Consider the following 21,168-nt stretch of genomic DNA (forward strand, 5'->3'; position numbering starts at 1 on the left):
CCTCTCATCTGTCTCCTCAACCGAGGCATCATGCTTGATCCTATTATTAGATACCACCACCAAGACTGCCTAGTTCCACCTCTGGAACATTAACAAATCATACCTGTCTCAGCTCATCTGCTGTTGAAACTCTCAGACATGCCTTTCTAACCCTGGCTATTCTAGCACACTCCTCCTGGTTGCTCTTTCACTTTCTACCCCCTGTAAACCAGAGGTCACCCAAAACGTTGCCCATGTGGTTATAACTTTCTCCAAGTGCAGTTCCCCTGTCATGCCCCTTGTGCTCACTGATCCATTGGTCCCCAGCTAAGCAACAACATGATTTTAAAACTATCATCCTTGTTTTCAGATCCCTCCATGGCTTTGCCCTCTCTGTCCTGTAATCTCCAAACGCACAACGCTTTGAAACATCTGTATTCCTTCAATCCTGGCCATTCTAATATCTCTGATTCTAATTACTTCGTTATTAATAGTTAAGGTTCCGCTATCAAGGTACCAATAGGGAATTACACCAATTAACCTCTCCACCTCTCTTTGTCCCTCTCAATGCACACTTTATAACCTAGTCCACTGACCATGTTTTTTGGTCATCTGCCATAATATCTGCTTTTGCAGCTAATTGACAATATTTGTCGGTCTTGTGAATCAAGTTGGGATGTTTCATTATGTTAAAGGCACTATATAAATGCAAGTAGTTGCTGTTGTTGTTTTATCAAAACATCTACTATCCTCGGCACGTCACAAGCTGCATTTTTATATCAACCTTCAATATCATAAAGGTGTCCCAAGGCATTTCATAGGAGGACGTAGGAGATAGTCATCGACTTCAGGAAGCATAGTGGAAAACATACCCCTGTCTGCATCGATGGGGACGAAGTAGAAATGGTCGGGAGCTTTATGTTTTTAGGTGTCCAGATCACCAACAACCTGTCCTGGCCCCCCCTCCCCCCATGCCAGCATTATAGTTAAGAAAACCCACCGATGCCTCTACTTTCTCAGAAGACAAAGGAAATTTGCCACGTCCACTAAGACTGCCACCAACCTTGACAGATGCACCGTAGAAAGCACGCTTTCTGGTTGTATCACAGCTTGGTATGGGCTCCTGCTCTGACCAAGACTGCAAGAAACAACAAAGGGTTGTGAATAAAGCCCAGTCCATCACGCAAACCAATCTCCCATCCATTGATTCTGACTGCACTTCCCGCTGCCTTGGAAAAGCAGCCAGCATAATCCAGGACCCCACGCATCCCAGACATTCTCTCTTCCACCTTCTTCTGTCGGGAAAACGATACAAAAGTCTGAAAGTCACGTACCAACTGACTCAAGAACAGCTTCTTCCCTGCTGCTATCAGATTCTTGAATGGGCCTACCTCGCAAGTTGATCTTTCTCTACACCCTAGCTATGGCTGTAACATTATCTTCTACACTTTCTCCTTTTCTTCTCTATGTATGGTATCTTTGTCCATATAGCGCGCAAGAAGCAATACTTTCCACTGTATAATAATACATATGACAATAATAAATCAAATCAAATCAAATTAACATCAGATAAAGTTTAACGCTGAACCATATTACAAGATTACCAGGCAACCAAAAGCTTTGTCAAAATAGTAGATTCTAAGGAGTGTCTTCAAACAGGAGATAGAGAGAGATGTAGAGAAGCAGAGGGGTTCAGGAAGGGAATTCTAGAGTTTGGACTTGAAGCCTTCAGGTAAATGAGATATGGCTGCCAATGGTGGAAGGAAGTAAATTGAGGATGTGCAGGAGGCTAGAACACAGAGATTTGGGAGGGTTGTAGGGCTGGAGGGGGCTACAGGGAGGAAGGGGGGAGAGGCGACTTGAACACGGGGCCAAGGTTGGAGAGTGGACTCTGGATGTGGTTCACAATGTCAGGCATTGCCTCAGCGGGACACAACCCCTTCAGGGAAACAGCAGTGAAGCAAATTTGTCACAATCCTCTCTGACCCAGTAAAACCTGATGAGCGTGAAAGTAAATTTGCAAAGAAATGAGGGTTACACAACTTCAGCAAAGGAGCCCTGACCCATAGCAACCTTGTGAATGTGAAATAGGGAGACTAAGTTTATTGTCGAGGTATTAACATTTTCCAGCTGTGCATCAGACCCAAACTAATGTTCCACTTTCAACCCTTAATATTTAACCAGCAGTTTAAAGATAACCCCGTCGTGACTCCTAAACGCTACATACTTAACCTAAAAGCCAACATGAATTAACATGTCAAAAGCTTGCTGTATCGTGAACCGTATTATGTTAACATCTAACAACGCTAAACAGGCATAAAGGACTTGTTTTAAATCCAGCACCTTCCTGCACCCTCGGGGCACCTCAGGGTAGTTCACCGCCAATGAATTAGTTTTGAAGCGCCGTCACAGTGATCAGCTTCCCAATCAATGCACAGCAAGATCCCACCCACCCTCAGCCAATGAGATAACCTCTTTCTTTGGTGATGCTGTGGAGCGGTGGCAATTCAACACAGAACATAGAACATAGAACATTACAGCGCAGAACAGGCCCTTCGGCCCACGATGTTGCGCCGACCAGTTAAAAAACAATGACCCACTAACCTAAACCAATCCCTTTTCGTCCATAAACCTATCCACGGATCTCTTAAACGCCCCCAAACTAGGCGCATTTACAACTGCAGCAGGCAGGGCATTCCAATCCCTCACCACCCTCTGGGTAAAGAACCTACCCCTGACATCCGTCCTATAACTACCCCCCCTTAATTTAAAGCCATGCCCCCTCGTGCTAGATTTCTCCATCAGAGGAAAAAGGCTATCACTGTCCACCCTATCTAAACCTCTAATCATCTTATATGTTTCAATAAGATCCCCTCTTAGCCACCTTCTTTCCAGCGAAAACAACCCCAAATCCCTCAGTCTCTCCTCATAGGACCTCCCCTGCATACCAGGCAACATCCTGGTAAACCTCCTCTGCACCCTCTCCAATGCCTCCACATCCTTCCTGTAATGTGGGGACCAGAACTGCACACAGTACTCCAAGTGCGGCCGCACCAGAGTTGTGTACAGTTGCAACATAACGCTGCGACTCCTAAATTCAATCCCCCTACCAATGAACGCCAAGACACCGTATGCCTTCTTAACAACCTTATCTACTTGATTCCCAACTTTCAGGGATCTATGTACACATACACCTAGATCCCTCTGTTCATCCACACTATTCAAAGTCCTCCCGTTAGCCCTATACTCGACACATCTGTTATTCCTACCAAAGTGAATTACCTCACACTTCTCCGCATTAAACTCCATCCGCCACCTCTCGGCCCAGCTCTGCAACCTGTCTAAGTCTTCCCGCAAACTATGACACCCTTCCTCACTATCTACCACTATCTATTCTTCTGGGGTTTCAGGGGAAATCCCAGCACATCTCCTCAAACACTGCAACGCAGACTCCAAGGTCCACCGAAAGTCGAGCCCTTAATGTAGAAATGCAGCAACAACCTGCACTGATGCAGCACCTTGAACATCCCGAGGTGTTTCACAGGAATGTAATGAAAGAAGTCATAGGAGGAGATGCTCGGGCAGTTTCGGTTAGAGAATGGTCAGAAGGAGCAAGAGAGAGGGGGAGAGAGAGGCAAAGAATGTTAGGGAGTGAATTCCAGAGCTTAGTGTCAAGATACTGTTACCATTAGTGGGATGTAGGAATTGGGAATGCACGAGAGAACAAATGGGATCTCAGGGGCTGACAGGGTTGGAGGGAGGTGCAGAATAGGCAAGGGGCAAAACCATGGATGGATTTAGAGACAATGATGAGGCTTTAGATATCAAGGCATTGCCAAACTAGTTTATTTTTAGTTTTAGTTGATTTATTAGTGTCACATTAACACTGCAATGAAGTTACTGTGAAAATCCCCGAGTTGTCACACTCCAGTGCCTGTCTGGGTGCACTGAGGGAGAATTCAGCACAGCCAGTGCAAATACCCAAGACCTATTTCAGACTGTGGGAGGAAACCAGAGCACCCAGAGGAAACCCACGCAGACACAGGGAGAATGTGCAAACTCTGCACAGATAGTGACCCAAGTTGGGAATCGAACCCGAGGCAACAGTGCTAGCCATTGTATCACTGTGTCCGCCCCCGGAACAGGAATTGGTTCCTGGGTAATCTGAGCCAATTAGAATCATAGAACGATAATCCAGAAATGGAAAGCTGGGAATAGAATCTAATATCCAAAACAGGCAGAAAGGACAGGGATAGAAATGAGGAAAAAATGAATGGTTCGGAATTGGAATACAGGGCCCACAGGACAATCAATACAGATTCAATAGATAAATACTTAAAGGTGGTAAAATGTAGAGATGTGGGGAAAGATCTGTAGTGTTAACTAATTGAATGACTCTTTGAAAGAGCTGGTTCAGACTCAATGGACCAAATGGCCTCCTTCTGCACTTCACCATTCTGTGATTCCAAAAGACTAATGATATATAAGCTGTGTTTCAGAGCCAATGGATTGAGGGAGCTAAAAACCACCAAAGGTTTCCCCTCCCTTTTGTCGTGCTTTTAATTAATGTAACTAAGTCCTACATCTGTTCGACATCTTGCCCGGAATGGTCTGCTTGGATCTAATGTCGACACAAGCAGCTCCATAAATCCCAGACGAGCTGATGCTCATTAGCTGGGAGAGTTACAATCCTCGTCTCAGCTCTGTCTAAACACATTCCCCACCACGAGAATGAGTTCATCCATTTTTATTAAGTCAGCTCAAAAAGGAAGCAAGACTTACTGACAGACCCCTGCCAGCATAATTCTTCAGTTTACTGTGTGCAGGGGCTGTACAGTAGGTCTTTGCACCACAGATGCAATCCAAGTTAATCTCAAGCAGTGGAAAGGTGCACCAATTGACCTTTGACCCCTCGGATAATAGAAAGTTAAACAAAAATTGCTTTGCATCAGTTTCGATTCCTCCCCTGCTCCGTCACATTATTTTTGCCCTTCGTGTAAAGTCGTCCCTTCTGCTTTCTCCACTCTGTATCTGAAGCCACTTGCCCACGTTGTGATTGGAGTGTAACAGGGCGCTGATTGTCCTCCATTACTGAATCCAAGCTGCCCATCTTTCTGCTTCCCCGTGCCCTAGCTCACACCAAGTTCCCTCTGCCCATAACCCCTCGGGTGAGCTGACTTACGCTGGCTCCCAGTCCAGCCTCAACTTTAAAATTCTCATCCTTGCTTTCAAACCTCCCCATGTTCCCTTCCTCCCTGTCTCTGGAATCTCCTCCAGGCCAACAGCCCTCCAAGAGATCAGCCCTCCTTAAATCCTGATCTCCCCGATTTCCATTCTTCTATGATTGATGGCCGCACCTTCAGTTGCTTGGCTCCTAAACTCTGGAATTTCCTCGCAAAATCTCTCCAATGTCCCCGTCACCCCCCCCACCCCCCATCACATTTAAGCTGCACCTTCCATCCTGCCTCTTTGACTGAGGCTTTGGTCAACTATCCCAACATCTCCTACAGGGCTCAGTTTCAACTTTTGTTTGATAAGCTCCCGTAAAGCACCTGGGGCAATTTTACTATATTAAAAGTGCTACATAAATGCAGGTTGCTGTTGATGTAGAGAGGGGAGTGACAAACATGCTGGGTCTCCTATTCATAGAACCTCTGTAGCAGAAGGGGCCATTCAGCCCATCGAGTCTGCACCGACTCTCTGACCATGTGCCTTTCCCATACTTCCCTTATCTTTCACTATAACCCTGTGCATTTTTACCATGTCTAATCCTTCTAACCGACATATCCTGGTCACTAAGGGGCAATTTAGCATGGCCAACCCACCTAACCTGTGCATCTTGAGACACTAAGAGCAATTTAGTATGGCCAATCCACTTAACCTGCACATCTTTGGATACATTCATATGCATTTCTCAGTGACTCCCTGAGAGGACAGATGGGAGGTTAGTTTAATGTCTTATCTGAAAGACGTCACCTCCAATGGTGCAGCACTCCCCCAGTGCTGCTCTGCGAGAGCCCACCTGCATTACATGTGTCTCGGGAATGGGAAATGAAGCTTATAACTCTGAGGTGAGAGTGCTACCCACTGAACCACAACGAGAGAGGATTGATCTGCTGTCAATCTGAGTCTCAAACACCAAGCATCATAACTTGGGTTGGGAGTGTCCTCAGGGAAGGGTTAAGATAGATTTTTTTTTTGCAGATGGGGCAGGAGAGTGGTGCGCAGTCAAGGGTTTTGAAAGGGAGACAGGAAAGTGAAGTTGAGACCACAACCAGATTAGCCACGATCTTACCGAATGGAGGAGCAGGCTTGATGGGCCGAATGGCTTATCAGCCGCTGCTCCTCAGCCCTATTTTCTTATGATGAGACATTGGAACCACTCCCTCTAGCACTGACTAACCAGCACCATGAGGAGAGGAATGGTGGCATGTGACAGTAGGAGGAAAGAGGGCGTGTCGGGCTGTGAATGGGAGGCTGTTTGGTAAACTAACCTCCCGGTCCCCTCACTCCACTTGCTGTTCCATGCCTGGCATTTACTCTTGATCACAGAGATCTCTTTCGCTCTGCTGTGTTGACTCGCTGTGAATTCTGTTTGTGCATTGATTTTCCACTTACCTTCTGATTAAAGTTTAATGCAAGGTGAAACCCCACAGCATGTTACACTAGACATTTTTCCTATCAGCCAACACCAAACAGACACTAAGGACCTTGTTTCCCCATCAAAGGAGTCGCTGTTACCTTATTATCTCCGAGCCAAAGACCCGTTCACCCCAGTGGAAAGGTCGCATGCTCTACAATCAGCAAGGCTGTCACATAAGTGTCATTTGGTGGAGGCTGTGGCAGAGAGGTATTGTCACTGGGCTCGTAATCCAGAGGCCCAGGACAAAATCCAGGGCCTTGGGGTTCAAATCCCACCATGGTGGATGGTAAAATTTGAGTTTAATAAAAATGTGGAATTAAAAGCTAACGATGACCATGAAACTATGATCAATTGTTGTGAAAGAATTCACAGTAGTCCCTCAGGGAAGGAAATCTGCCTTCCTTACCTGGTCTGGCCTACATGTAACTCCAGATCCACAGCAATGTGGTTGACTCTCAAAAGTGCGAGGAATGGCATGAAGCCGGGGATGAACAATAAAAGCCAGTGTTGGGTCCATTATAATTCCTGATATGGATATTAGCAACCTAAAGACCTTGGTGTATAGGACATAATTTCAAAATCTGCAGATGACACTGGAACAGGGGATGGCACGCTGGCACAATGGTTAGTGCTGCTGCCTCACAGCAACAGGGACTCGGGTTCAATCCTGGCTTTGGGTCACTATCTGTGTGGAGTTTGTACACTCCCCCCATCTCTGCGTGAGTTTCCTCTGGGTGTTCCGATTTATTCCCACAGTCCAAAGATGTGCAGGTTAGGTTGATTGGCCATGCTAAAATTGCCCCTTAGTGACAGGGAGACTAGCAGGGTAAATAAGTGAGGTTATGGGAATGGGGCCTGGGTGGGATTGTGGTCGGTGCAGACTTGATGGGCTGAATGGCCTTTTTCTGTTCTGTAGGGATTCTGTGATTATTAAATATGATAAGATCAGTTTGGAACTTCGAAAAGGATATAGACAAGTTGGTGGATTGGGCGAACAATTGACAGAGGTTTTCCAATGCAAACAAATGTGAAGTGATTCACTTTGGCAGGAAGGACACGGAGAGAGAGTATAAAGTAAAGGCTGCAATTCTAAATAGGGTGCAGGAGCAGAGGGTCCTGGGTGTATCGGTGCATAAGTCATTGAAGGTGGCAGGACAGGCTGAGAGAGCAGTTTATATAGTAGCCTGCACCCTAGGCTTTATTAATGGGGGCATAACGTACAAGAACAAGGAGGTTATTTTGAACTTAGGTGAGAGATGAATTAGACTTCAGCTGGAGTACTGCATCCAGTTCTGGACGCTACACTTCAGGAAAGGTGTGAAGACTTTGGAGAGAGTACAGAAATAAATTGTGGGAAAGGTTCCAGAGATGAGGAACTTCGCTTATGAAGATAGATTGGGACTGTGTTCTTTGGAGAAGAGATTTGAGAAGAGATTCTATTCCCACTCATGAAAGGGTCAGAAATATAAGGGCACAGATTTAAAATCATTGGAAAAAGAAGCAAAAGTGGCAGGAAAATAAACTTTTTCACACAGCAGGTGGTGAAGACCTGGAATGCACCTCCAGTGAATGTGGTGGAGACAGTCTGCCGCAGGATAGGGGTGTCCAAAACTAGATGGGGAAAGATTTAAAAGGAACCTGAGAGGCAATTTTTTCACACAAAGGGTGGTGCGTGTATGGAATGAGCTGCCAGAGGAGATGGTAGAGGTCGGTATAATTACAACATTTAACAGCTAACGGCCCTGTAGGAGAAATGGAGGGAACCCTGTTTAGAAGAATGAGGGGAGATCTCATTGAGACGTATAAGATGATGAATGGGATGGATAGGATAGAGGTGGAGAGGCTCTTCCCGCTCAGAAAGGACAGTAGGACTAGAGGGCACAGCCTCAAGATAAAGGGGGGGGGGGCGGTTTAGAACGGAGTTGAGGAGGAACTTCTTCACTCAAAGGGTGGTGAATCTCTGGAATTCTCTGCCCGTTGAAGTGGTGGAGGCTGCCTTGCTAAATATTTTTAAGACGCGGGTTGATGGGTTTTTGATAAGCGAGGGGATTAAGGGTTATGGGAAGAGGGCGGGAATGTGGAACTGAGACGCAACAGATCAGCCATGATCTTATTGAATGGTGGGGCAGGCTTGAAGGGCTGGATGGCCTACTCCTGCTCCTATTTCTTATGTTCTTATGTTTATGTTCAATGGACCCTGTCCCTGCCTCTGAACCAGAAGTTCCAGGTTCAACTCCTACCTCACGACCTGATGGACAAGGAAGATGTGTTCATAACACAGCAGATCACGTTGACTATCAGCTTGCAAATCCAACCAAAGGGTGCAAGAACGATTGACAAGGATGTTAGCAGGACTGGAAGATTTGAATTATGAGGAGAAGCTGGACAGACTGGGATTTTTTTTTCCCTGGAGCGCAGGAGGATGAAGGGGTGACCTTATAGCGGTTTATAAAATCATGAGGGACACAGATAAGGTAAATAGTCAAGGTCTCTTCCCCAGGGTGGGGACATCCAAAACTAGAGGGCGTGGGTTTAAGGTGAGAGGAGAAAGGGGCCCGAGGGGCAACTTTTTCACAGAGGGTGGTTGGTGCGTGTATGGAATGAGCTGCCAGAGGAAGTTGTAGAGGCGGGTACAATTACAACATTCAACTGATATTTGGACAGGTACATAGATGAGAAAGGTTTAGAATCATAGAATCCCTACAGTGCAGAAGGAAGCCACTCAGCCCACTGAGTCTGCACTGACCACATCCCACCCAGGCCCCATTCCCGTAAACCCTCATATTTACCCTGCTAATCCCCTTGACACTAGGGTTAATTTGGCACGGCCAATCCACCTAACCCGCACATCTTTGGACTGTGGGAGGAAACTGGAGCACCCAGAGGAAACCCACACAGGCACGTGGAGAATGTTCAAACTCCACACAGACAGTGATGTAAGGCCAGAATTGAACTCGGGTCCTTGGCGCTGTGAAGCAGCAATGCCATCATGCTGTCCAGAGGGATATGGGCCAAACGTGGGCAAATGGGACTAGTTGAGTTTAGGAAACCTGGTCGGCATCGATGAGTTGGGCTGAAAGACCTGTTTCCTTGCTACATGTCTCTGTGACTCTTAATGACTCTAATATGTGCCAATGACAAGTGGGAAGAGTGAGGGGAGGGGACTCCTAGTCAGCCATAACACATAGAACACTACAGCACAAACAGGCCCTTTGGCCCACAAGTTGCACCGATCACATCCATACCCACCAAGCCATAGAACTATTTGTAACTCCCAATCCCATTAAATCCTATATACTCATCCAGAAGTCTTTTAAAAGACCCCAGTGAGTTCGCCTCTACCACCACCGACAGCAGCTGATTCCACTCACTCACCACCCTCTGAGTGAAAAACTTACCCCTAACATCTCCTCTGTACTTGCTTCCCAGCACCTTAAACCTGTGTCCTCTCATAGCGACCACTTCAGCCCTGGGAAATAGCCTCCGAGAATCCACCCTACCCATTCCTCTCAACATTTTATAAACCTCTATCAGGTCACCTCTCAACCTTCGTCTCTCCAGGGAGAAGAGACCCAGCTCCCTCAACCTATCTTCATAAGGTATGACTCCCAATCCAGGCAACATCCTTGGAAATCTCCTCTGCACCCTCTCAATAGCTTTCACATCCTTCCTGTAGTGAGGCGACCAGAACTGCGCACAGTACTCCAAGTGGGGTCTGACAAGGGTCTTATAAAGTTGCAGCATTACCTCCCGACTCCTAAACTCAATCCCTCGATTAATGAAGGCCAGTACACCATACACAGTCATGTGATGAAAGTGAGCTTGGAGCAGCTGCCATCACGTCACTGAGCTCCAGACTCCCACATCCACGTAAAGAGGGGCACTGAGCGAACTGTAACTCCACAAAGAGTGAGTCCATTCCTGAGGAACTGTGCTCTGGCAATACCAGCTGGCCAAAAGAAAGGAAAAGCATACAAGTTTCCCTTCATACAAGCAGATAAAAGTGTCCCTTCATAACACTGGAATAATATTTCAATTCCCATTGCAGCACTCAACAGGAAGTATCAAGCCTAGAGGGGGTGTCGATTCATTTTTTCATTATTAGACACGCACACATATAAATATATATTCATACAATAAAGGCATTCAAATGGCATAGATGGTTCCGCATTCATAAAGTCTCCTCCTTCTAATATTTCTTTCCCCCTCAAGTTTGAGCTGTCGCTGGAATAATTTATGAGTCAAAAATTGAGATGTTAGTTCGGGCAATCACTGCTTAATGAAGTCATCATTCTGAGCACAGTATAACCTGGCAGTCCACTGCCAGTCTGCAACCCGAGGATTTGGTTTCATAGGGGACACACTGTGCCTGTTAGCTGGTGATGTTCTTGTGATAGGATGCTGTCAGGCGCTCTGTGTGACCAGTTACTCAAAATCAACAGGTTATTAATGTTTTTTTTTTCCTTCCCCCTCTATTGCGCTGTCTCAGATTTTAAATGGGTTTGACTGAGAGTACAATCCCGGCCTACTCTTACCAAGCAATGTATTTCTCCAGAAGTGATTCTAAATTAGATCTGATGGTTTGACAATGTAATTTGCTTTTAAAAAGTAATTCAGTATTCTGTCTGAATATTTTATATGGCTCTGCACATTCCAGCTCAGCAGACAGTACTGTTCTCAGGCAGTGTACACTGTAGTGCTATAATAAACTACAGCGCCTGGACGCAGCACAGAAGACTGTGGCACAAGCTTAGCGAATGGCCATTGATCTCAGGCTGGTTTAGTTCCCATGTCCAGAAGAAGTTGAAGGCAATGGAATTTTGAGCAGCAGTAACATAGTGTGAACCATGGCTACTGCAGTCAATATTCAGGGTGTGATAACTCGTTTACCCCAGGTAAAAGGTTCTGATCATAACCATATGCTATGAACAATAGAAAATGGTATTACTGTACAACCTTTGTTTTTTTTTTCATTCATTCGTGGGACATGGGTGTCGCTGCTGGCCAGAACTTGTTGCCCATCTTTACTCAGAGGGTAGTAAGGGCGTGGAATGCCCTGCCTGCAGCAGTTGCGGACTCGCCAACTTTAAGGGCGTTCAAATGGTCAGTGGATAGGCATATGGGTAACATTGGAATAGTTTAGGTTAGAGGGCCATTAGATTGGTTCCACTGGTCGGCACAACATTGAGGGCCGAAGGGCCTGTACTGCGCTGTAATGTTCTATGTTCTATCCTGGTTGCCCGAGGGCAGTTCAGAGTCAACCACATTGCTGTGGCCCTGGAGTCACGTGTTGGCCAGACCGGGTAAGGACGGCAGATTTCCTTCCCTAAAGGACATTAGTGAACCAGATGGGTTTTTCCTGACAATTGACAATGGTTTCATGGTCAAGAGTAGATTCTTAATTTTTTTCACTCAGAAGGTGGTGAATGTTTGGAACGAGCTGCCAGAGGTAGTAATATAGGTGGGTACAATTTTGTTCTTTAAAAAGCATTTAGACAGTTACATGAGTAAGATGGGGATAGAGGGATATGGGCCAAATGCAGGCAATTGGGATTAGGTTAATGGTAAAAACTGGACAGCTTGGACAAGTTGGGCCAAAGGGCCAGCTTCCATGCTGTAAACCTCTGTGACTCATCGCTACAATAAACTGCTGGTTAAATCTGACAATCTGTATTTTTACTGATGGACCACAGACTTGTGCATGTGATGCAGCATCCAGAAGGTCCTGTGGCCAATTCCTGCCTTCCTGACCCTGAGTTGATCTGCACAAGGAGTAGATGATGAGGTGGGTCATTGCTGCTCGTGGCATTGCACAGTGACTATGCTTCGAAAAGTACTCCATTGTCTTTAGGATGTACTGAGGTCTTGGAAGGTGCCACATAAATGCAGGGTTACTTTTCAGCTGTCACTGGGCTATGCAGAAAAATGGATTAGCCAGGGTTCCTGCTTATGCCAACATCTACTGTCCTTCATTCACAACTAACTATCCAGTTACTGGGTGACAAAAGACTGCAAAGCATGCTGGGACATCCCAAAGGTGTGGAAGGCACAATATTGTGGAGTTTTGTGCACAGTTTTGGTCCCCTTGTTTGAGGAAAGATGTAGTGGCATTGGAGGCAGTTCAGAGGAGGTTCACTGGATTGATTCCAGAGATGAGGGGTTTGTCGTACGAAGAGAGATTGAACAGTTTAGGCCAACACTCTCTGGAATTTAGAAGAATGAAGGGAGATCAAATTGAGGGATACAAGATGATAAAAGATATGGATAGAGTAGACATGGAGTGGATGCTTCCTCTTGTGGGGCATTCTGGGACAAGAGGTCATAGTCTGAGGATATGGGGCAGCAAATTTAAAACAGAGTTGAGGAGAAACTACTTCTCCCAAAGGGTTGTGAATCTGTGGAGTTTGCTCCCCTAAAGTGTGGTGAATGCTGGGACCAGTGAGTAAATTTAAGGAGGAGTTAGACAGATTTTTAATTGGTAATGGGGTTGAAGGGTAATGGGGAGAAGGCAGGAAAATGGGGATGAGAAGCACTTCAGCCATGATCGAATGGTGGAGCAGACTCGATGGATCGAATGGTGGAGCAGACTCGATGGATCGAATGGTGGAGCAGACTCGATGGATCAAATGGTGGAGCAGACTCGATGGATCGAATGGCCTAATTCTGCTCGTATATCTTATGGACTTATATAAATGCGAGTTCCTGACTCATCCATTTTAGTGAGTGAGTGAAGCCCAGTTTTGGTAGAATATAATATTGCAGACACCATCTACCTATTATTACTGTAAACCCGATACTTCACACACTTACGGCAATGTCTCGTCTGTAGCATCGTTGTAATACATCGCTGGTCAAATCTGACAATCTGTATTTTCATGATGAACCACAGACTGGTGTGTGTGACACTGCACCTAGCAGATCCCATGGCCCAAATTAATGACTTTGGGCTTCATTATCCTCAAAGAATTTCAAGACTATTCTTCGGTTTTGACCCAAAGATAGTAAAATACCTTGAATATCAGCCCTGTAGAAATTCCCTTTGCTCTGGTGCCTCCCTACATTCATAAATCTTCATTTCAAACCTAGGCATTAACCAGTGAACAGAAAATGCTCAGGCTTCTTAACAAAATGTCAACATTAATTATAAAAAACTTGGATGTTGCATCCTTAAATGCAGCTTTATATAAAATTACATCGCACACAATGAACAAATATTTGGACTAAATGGTTCATGCTGGGGTTAATGTTCCTCAGGAATCTTCTCACACCCTCCTTCATTGCACCCTATAACCTTCGAATCCTTTGTACCTCACATACTTATCGAGCTTTCCCTCAAATGTATCTAAGCGATTCACCTCGATCACTCCCTACGTGTGAACAGGTTCCACATTCTCACTACTCGCATAGTAATGAAATTTCTCCTGAATTCCCAATTGGATTCGTTAGTGAGCATCTTGCATTGCTGGAACTTGTTCAATTTTTTTTTTACGGTTAACGTTTATTTATTAGTCACAAATAAGGCTTACGTTAACACTGCAATGAAGTTACTGTGAAATTCCCCGAGTTGCCACACTCCAGTGCCCGTTCAGGTCAATGCCCCTAATCAGTCTTTTGGACTGTGGGAGGAAACTGGAGCACCCGGAGGAAACCCACGGGGAGAATGTGCAAACTCCGCACGAACAGTGACCCGAGTCGGGAATTGAACCCAGGTCCCTGGCACTGTGGGGCAGCAGTGCTAACCACTGTGCCACCGTGCTGCCCCTTTCGCCAGAAGTGCAAACACCTTCTCTGCATCTTTCCCATCAAATGATTCCATGATCTTAAAAAGTGAGGTCGCCCCTCAACCTCCTCTGTCCAGCTGTAAAGAGCCTCAGCCTTCGAAATGTTTACTGATATTTCTAACCTCTCAGTTCTGATATTATGGGCGGCGCGGTGGCACAGTGGTTAGCACTGCTGCCTGACAGCTCCAGGGACCTGGGTTCGATCCCTGGCTTGGGCGACTGACTGTGTGGAGTTTGCACATTCTCCCAGTTGTGGTTTTCGCTGTGTAGAAATTGGCTGTTGCATTTCCTACAATAAAAGATATTGAGCTCACTTCAAGAGTACTCATTCAGCTGTGAAGTGTTCTGTGACATCCTGAGGTTATGAAAACACTTTGGAAATGCAAGTTCTATATTTTTTTTGCCTTTTCTGCAGCGCATCCACATCCAGTCTATAATGTGGAGACCAGAACTTTGCACAGCACAAGTTTAAATGTGATTAAAGCAACGTCCCATTGAAGTCTGCGTTCCAGGCATTCGAACATTGAAAAGAAAAATCACAGCTAACCTTCGTGACACTGACATGCTTGAAAGTTGCGGGATGCTTTCTGTCAGTTCATTATCAGGACCAGTTGGGTCCTTTAGTCAGTAGATTTCAAAGTCATTTTCAGAATTGAGGGGGGAGTGGGGTAAGGGGTCAGGGTCTGTGGTGTGTCGGGCGATTCGAGCTGCAAAAGCCAGACCTGGGAGGTGACCGAAATGTATGAGTAACAGGCCATTGGCCAAGATATCGCAATGTGATGAATGGGTCGAGAATGAGGGGTCAGGGGAGGCGGCGGAGACCAGGAATTCTCTCCCTCGAAACTGGATACTTTCAAAACTGCGACTGATCCAGCTGAGAGTAGCGAAGGAAATGGAGTTAAAGCAGGGAAGTGGAGTCAAGATGGAGGGCAGCCATGAATGGAGCAGGATCTGAGGGGATGAGTGGCTTCCTCCTGTTTTTAATGTTCTTAATGACAGTTCCTGCTGTCCCTGGGTGCAGTTGGCACTGGAATAACTGAGTGCGCTAACCATTACAACAAGTACAGCAGTGAGGATCAGTTCCACTTATTTTGACATAGCCCTGAAAGCTCATCGAACCATTCCCAAGATAATCACATCTATTTGAGAAATAAACATAGAAACAGAAGATAGGAGCAGGAGGAGGCCATTTGGCCCTTCAAGCCTGCTCCGCTATTCATCACGATCATGGCTGATCGTCCAACTCAATAGCCTAATCCTGCTTTCTCCCCATAACCTTTGATCCCATTCACCCCTAGTGCGATATCCAGCCGCCTCTTGAATACATTCAATGTTTTGGCATCAACTACTTCCTGTGGGAATGAATTCCACAGGCTCACCACTCTCTGGGTGAAGAAATGTCTCCTCATCTCCGTCCTAAAAGGTCTACCCTGAATCCTCAGACTGTGACCCCTGGTTCTGGACTCCCCCACCATCAGGAACATCCTCCCTGCATCTACCCTGTCTCGTCCTGTTTGAATTTTATAAGTCTCTTTGAGATTCCGCCCCACCTCATTCGTCTGAACTCCAGCAAAAACAATCCTAACCTGGTCAATCTCTCCTCATACATCAGTCCCACCATCCCCTGGATCAGCCTGGTAAACCTTCGCTGCACTCCCTTGAGCGCAAGAACATCCTTCATCAGGAAAGGAGACCAAAACTGTGCACAATATTCACAAGAAGGTTCCAGATTTCCACGGGTGATGAAGTGTTCCCTGTGTTTGTTCTTGGGACAGCCCGGCTCGAATCTTGTGGTGATGTCCCGTGCGTGCTCACTTCTCCAACCAGGGGAAATAGATCCACCTTCTTCAACCGTTTTAGCATTTCAGACATGTTAAATCAGACGCCCCTCAACTTTATACAAGTTTGGACAAGAATCCAAGACAAAATCCAATTCTCTGGCCTCGCCCACCGCTGGGATTCTCCAGTCCCACTGCAGTGAATGAAGTTCTGGCTAAGCACCAAATTATCACTGGCAGCAGTGGCGGGGCATAGAACATCGGAGAATCCCAGCCATTACCATCCCAGTGCTGTAATAAACTGGCTGGTAATAAACTTCAACGCCGTCAAACTCTGCTGCATACATCCTGACTCCGCGGCATTGCTGACCGTGATGTCAGCTGGCTGGGCCCTAAGCTCCTCAGTGGAGATGGTGGCGCACTGGTAATGTCGCTGAACTAATAATCGTGAGGCTCAGGCTAATGATCTGTCTGGGCACGCGTTCAAATCCCGCCACGGCAGCCAGTAGAATTTCAATTCGGTTAGCAAATCCGGAATTGAAAGCTAGTGTCAGTAACGGTGACCATGTACAGCGATCATCAATTGTCCTAAAAACCCATCTGGTTCACTGTCATCGTTTAGGGAAGGAAACCTGCCATCATTACCCAGCCTGGCCTAGAGCTGCAACAAAGTGGTTGACCTTTAACTGCCCTCCGAAATGGTGGAATGAAACACTTGTACCAAATTGCTACAGATACCAGTACGGTACGGTACCACCACTTTCTCAACATATGAACATAAGAACATAAGAAATAGGAGCAGGAGTAGGCCATCTAGCCCTTCGAGCCTGCCCTGCCATTCAATAAGATCATGGCTGATCTGAAGTGGCTCAGTTCCACATTCCCGCTTTCTCCCCAAAACCCTTAATCCCCTTGCCTACCAAAAACCTATCTACCCGTGTCTTAAATATATTTAGCGAGGTAGCCTCCACCACTTCAACGGGCAGAGAATTCCAGAGATTCACCACCCTTTGAGTGAAGAAGTTCCTCCTCAACTCCAATCTAAACTGCACCCCCCTTATCTTGAGGCTGTGCCCCCAAGTCCTGCTGTCCTTTCTGAGCGGGAAGAATCTCTCTACCTCTACCCTATCCATCCCCTTCATTATCTTATACGTCTCTATAAGATCCCCCCTCATCCTTCTAAACTCCAACGAGTACAGACCCAGTCTATTTAGTCTCTCTTCATAGTCTAACCCCCTCACCTCCGGTATCACAAGGGCAATGAGAGACAGGCAACAAATGCTGGCTTTGCCAATAGTCTTAGAATCCTACAGTGCAGAAGGAGGCCATTCAACCCATCGAGTCTGTACGGACCACAATCCCACCCTATTTCCGAAACCCCACACATCTACCCTGTCAATCCCCCTAACACTAGGGTCAATTTAGCCTGGCCAATCCACATAACGTGCACATCTTTGGACTGTGGGACAAAACCAGAGCACCCAAAGGAAACCCTTGCAGACACAAGCAGAACGTGTAAATTCCGCACAGACAGTGATCCAAGCTGGGAATTGAATGCGGGTCCCTGGCACTGTGAGGCAGCCGTGTTAACCACTGTGCCAACATCCCATGAAAGAATTGTTAAAAATTCCACCCCTAAACCTTCTTCACCTTTAAAATACTCTGTGGAGCCGCTACTTTCCCACAAAGCTTCTGGTCATCTGCCCCAGTATAATCTTACATGGTTTGTTGTCAAACTCTGATCGATACCCCTCCTGTGAAGTGTTTGTGAAGGTGTTATATAAATGCAAGTTGTTGTTGTTAAAGACCCTGTGCTGTGGCGTGACTGGACAATGAAGCAGGAGGCTGTACACGGCCTGCAAACCAGAAAATGTAATCTGCAGTTGCTGCCGGAGTGGTAGCTCAGTTTATTGACCCAACACCACATTAAGGAGCAAGGTACATTCTCAGTAATAGGGGCAGTGGCGTGGAGTGCAACGTCCCAGGGTGATCCTCCTGTCACTGCACTGGTGACACAGTGGTTAGCACTGCTGCCTCACAGTGCCAGGGATCTGGGTTGGATTCCCGGTTTGGGTCGCTGTCCGTGCTGAGTTTGCACGTTCTCCCCATGTCTGCGTGGGTTTCCTCTGGGTGCTCTGGTTTTCCTCCCACAGTCATGATGTGGAGTTGCTGGCGTTGGACTGGGGTGAAACAGAAAGAAATCCCACAACACCAGTTTAAAGTCCAAACAGGATTTATTTGCAGCAAAAGCCGCAAGCTTTTGGGAGAGGCTTTCCCTTTGTCAGGTGGCTGGAGAACTCCCAACCACCTGATGAAGGGACAGCCTGTCCCGAAAACTTGCGGCTTTTGCTGCAAATAAAAACTGTTTGGACTTTGAACTGGTGTTGTGGGATTTCTTTCTGTTTTTCCTCCCACAGTCCAAAGACATGCGGGTCAGGCGGATCGGCCACGCTTAATTGCCCCTGAAGTATCGGGGAGACAAGCGAGGGTAAATGCATGGGGTTACGGGGATAGGGCTTGGGTGGGATTGTGGTCGGTGCAGACTCGATGGGCCAAATGGCAGTGTCGGGATTCTATGATATCACCTGCCAAGATATTTCACTGGGTTGAGGCAGCGTCAGGGACTATATCAAATGTCTGGGCTCAGCTGATTAAAACAAAAGTGTGCAGCCACAGTATTTACCACTGTCTTCATTCCCCATATGTATTAGTGCTAAAGGTGTCCTCATGATTTAAGTCAACCTCTCTGGGCGCATCCCGCAGTAATGGTGATACAGCATGTCATGACACAAATTAGCACCTGCTCATAACCAGTGTTGTTCAACTCATCCACAGCCGCTGATACTGTACGGGACTAATCTAATATGTTTCCTTTCATCTTTATTTATCTCCAACAAGATCTGACTGGGCAATTTGCTGGAATGTCACATCCTGTCAGCCTGGCTGTGACAGCATTCCCCACTCACTCACTCACTGGAAACCCAAACCGAACCATCGCTCAGGCAACACCAGGCGCATCAAGTCAGCGAACCGCTGCGTTGCAGAGCTGGACCCGCTTCCACACGCTCCAGAGCTCGCCGCTGCGACAACAGCAGCAACAGCCTACGTTTGTGTAGCACCGTTAATCGGATCGGGTGGCTTCAAGGGAGCGCTGTTCCGACAAACTTTGACACTCAGCCGCACACGGAAACATCAAGACGGGTGGCCAGAATCCTGTTCAAAGAGGTGCGCTTTCAAAGGAGCGCGTTAAAGGGGGAGAGGGAGGTGGAGAGGCTGAGCAGGGAAATTCCATCACTTCGGGCTATGGATACTGAAGACAGAATAGAAAGCAAAGCCCTGATAAAAGTCAGGAATTTTCAAGAGGCTGGAGGTGGAGGGATTGGAGGACGTCACAAAAACGGGGGGGGGGAGGAGGTTGTCGGGCGGGGGGGTTAAGACCAAGGGGGGCATTTGAACATGACGATGAGGGTTATAACTTTTAGGAATTGAGGACAGCGAGCCGGTACAGGTGAGTGAGCAAGGGGAAAGGGTAAATGGGATGTGGTGAGAGTTAGGCTGTAAGGCAGAGAGTTTTGGAAAAGTTTACAGGAGATGGAAAGCAACTGCAGCAGCAACTCTATGACAGTAATACGCACATGATGTGGAGATGCCGGCACTGGACTGGGGTAAACACAGTAAGAAGCCTGACAACACCAGGTTCAAGTCCAACCGATTTATGAAATAAATCGGCTGGACTTAAATTGAGTAATACGCACAAACAGCCTTTTACTAAATGGGGGTGCTGGTTGAGGCAGCAATGCTGGTGAGGATACTGGGAGAACGGTCTTTGAATAGAGGCAATGGGATCTTCAACATCCACCTGAACAATTAAAAAACCACAACTTAACATGGAATCCATACAATGCAGAAGCTGCACTGACAACTGTTCCATTCAGGCCTTATCCCTGTAACCCCATATACCTACATACCTTCTAGTTCCCTGACACCGAGGGGCAATTTAGCACGGCCAATCCACCTAACCAGTACGCCTCTGGAGTGTGGGAGGAAACCCACGCAGACACAGGGAGGACATGCAGTCTCCACACAGACAGTGACCCGATGTCAGAATTGAACCCAGGTCCTGGGACCTAACCACTGTGCCACTGTGCCACCCATCTCTTCAGAACAATAGCAGTGCAGCACTCCATCAGAACTATAGATAAGTGTCATACTTGTGGAGCATCACCAGAACAAGACAAACTGGATAATGTGGCAATAATGAACAATTACACTCAGAGAAATTGCTGGTGAGCTGGCAGGTGCAATGGGAAAATGAAGGGACAATGGAGAACAGAGAAGGATCTGGATCTAACCCCATGCTGTACCTGTCCTGGGAGTGTTTGATGGGGACAGTGCAGAGGGAGCCTTACTCTGTATCTAACCCCGTGCTGTACCTGTCCTGGGAGTGTTTGATGGGGGGCAGTGTAGAGGGAGCTTTACTCTGTATCTAACCCTGTGCTGTACCTGTCCTGGGACTGTTTGATGGGGACAGTGCAGAGGGAGCCTTACTCTGTATCTAACCCCGTGCTGTACCAGTCCTGGGAGTGTTTGATGGGGACAGTGTAGAGGGAGCTTTACTCTGTATCTAACCCTGTGCAGTACCTGTCCTGGGAGTGTTTGATGGGGACAGTGCAGAGGGAGCCTTACTCTGTATCTAACCCCATGCTGTACCTGTCCTGGGAGTGTTTGATGGGGACAGTGTAGAGGGAGCTTTACTCTGTATCTAATCCCATGCCGCATCTGTCTTGTGAGTGGTTGGATAGAGCAATGTGCCGTGAATACTCCCCAAATGTCCCATGAAAAAAGATTCAAAATGTATGTAATTAAACTAATCTTTATCTTCAGTGTTCTGGTCAGCATCTACAAGGCTTGATTAACATTGGGTCTCCCACACTTGCGTCAGCTGGGAAAGACTCGGCCATGAGCAGGTTTCGGTTTTTGTGTTGGC

Source organism: Carcharhinus amblyrhynchos, chromosome 15 (genome assembly GCF_965287045.1).
Source record: "Carcharhinus amblyrhynchos chromosome 15, sCarAmb.v2.hapA, whole genome shotgun sequence".
Classification (NCBI taxonomy): Eukaryota; Metazoa; Chordata; class Chondrichthyes; order Carcharhiniformes; family Carcharhinidae; genus Carcharhinus; species Carcharhinus amblyrhynchos.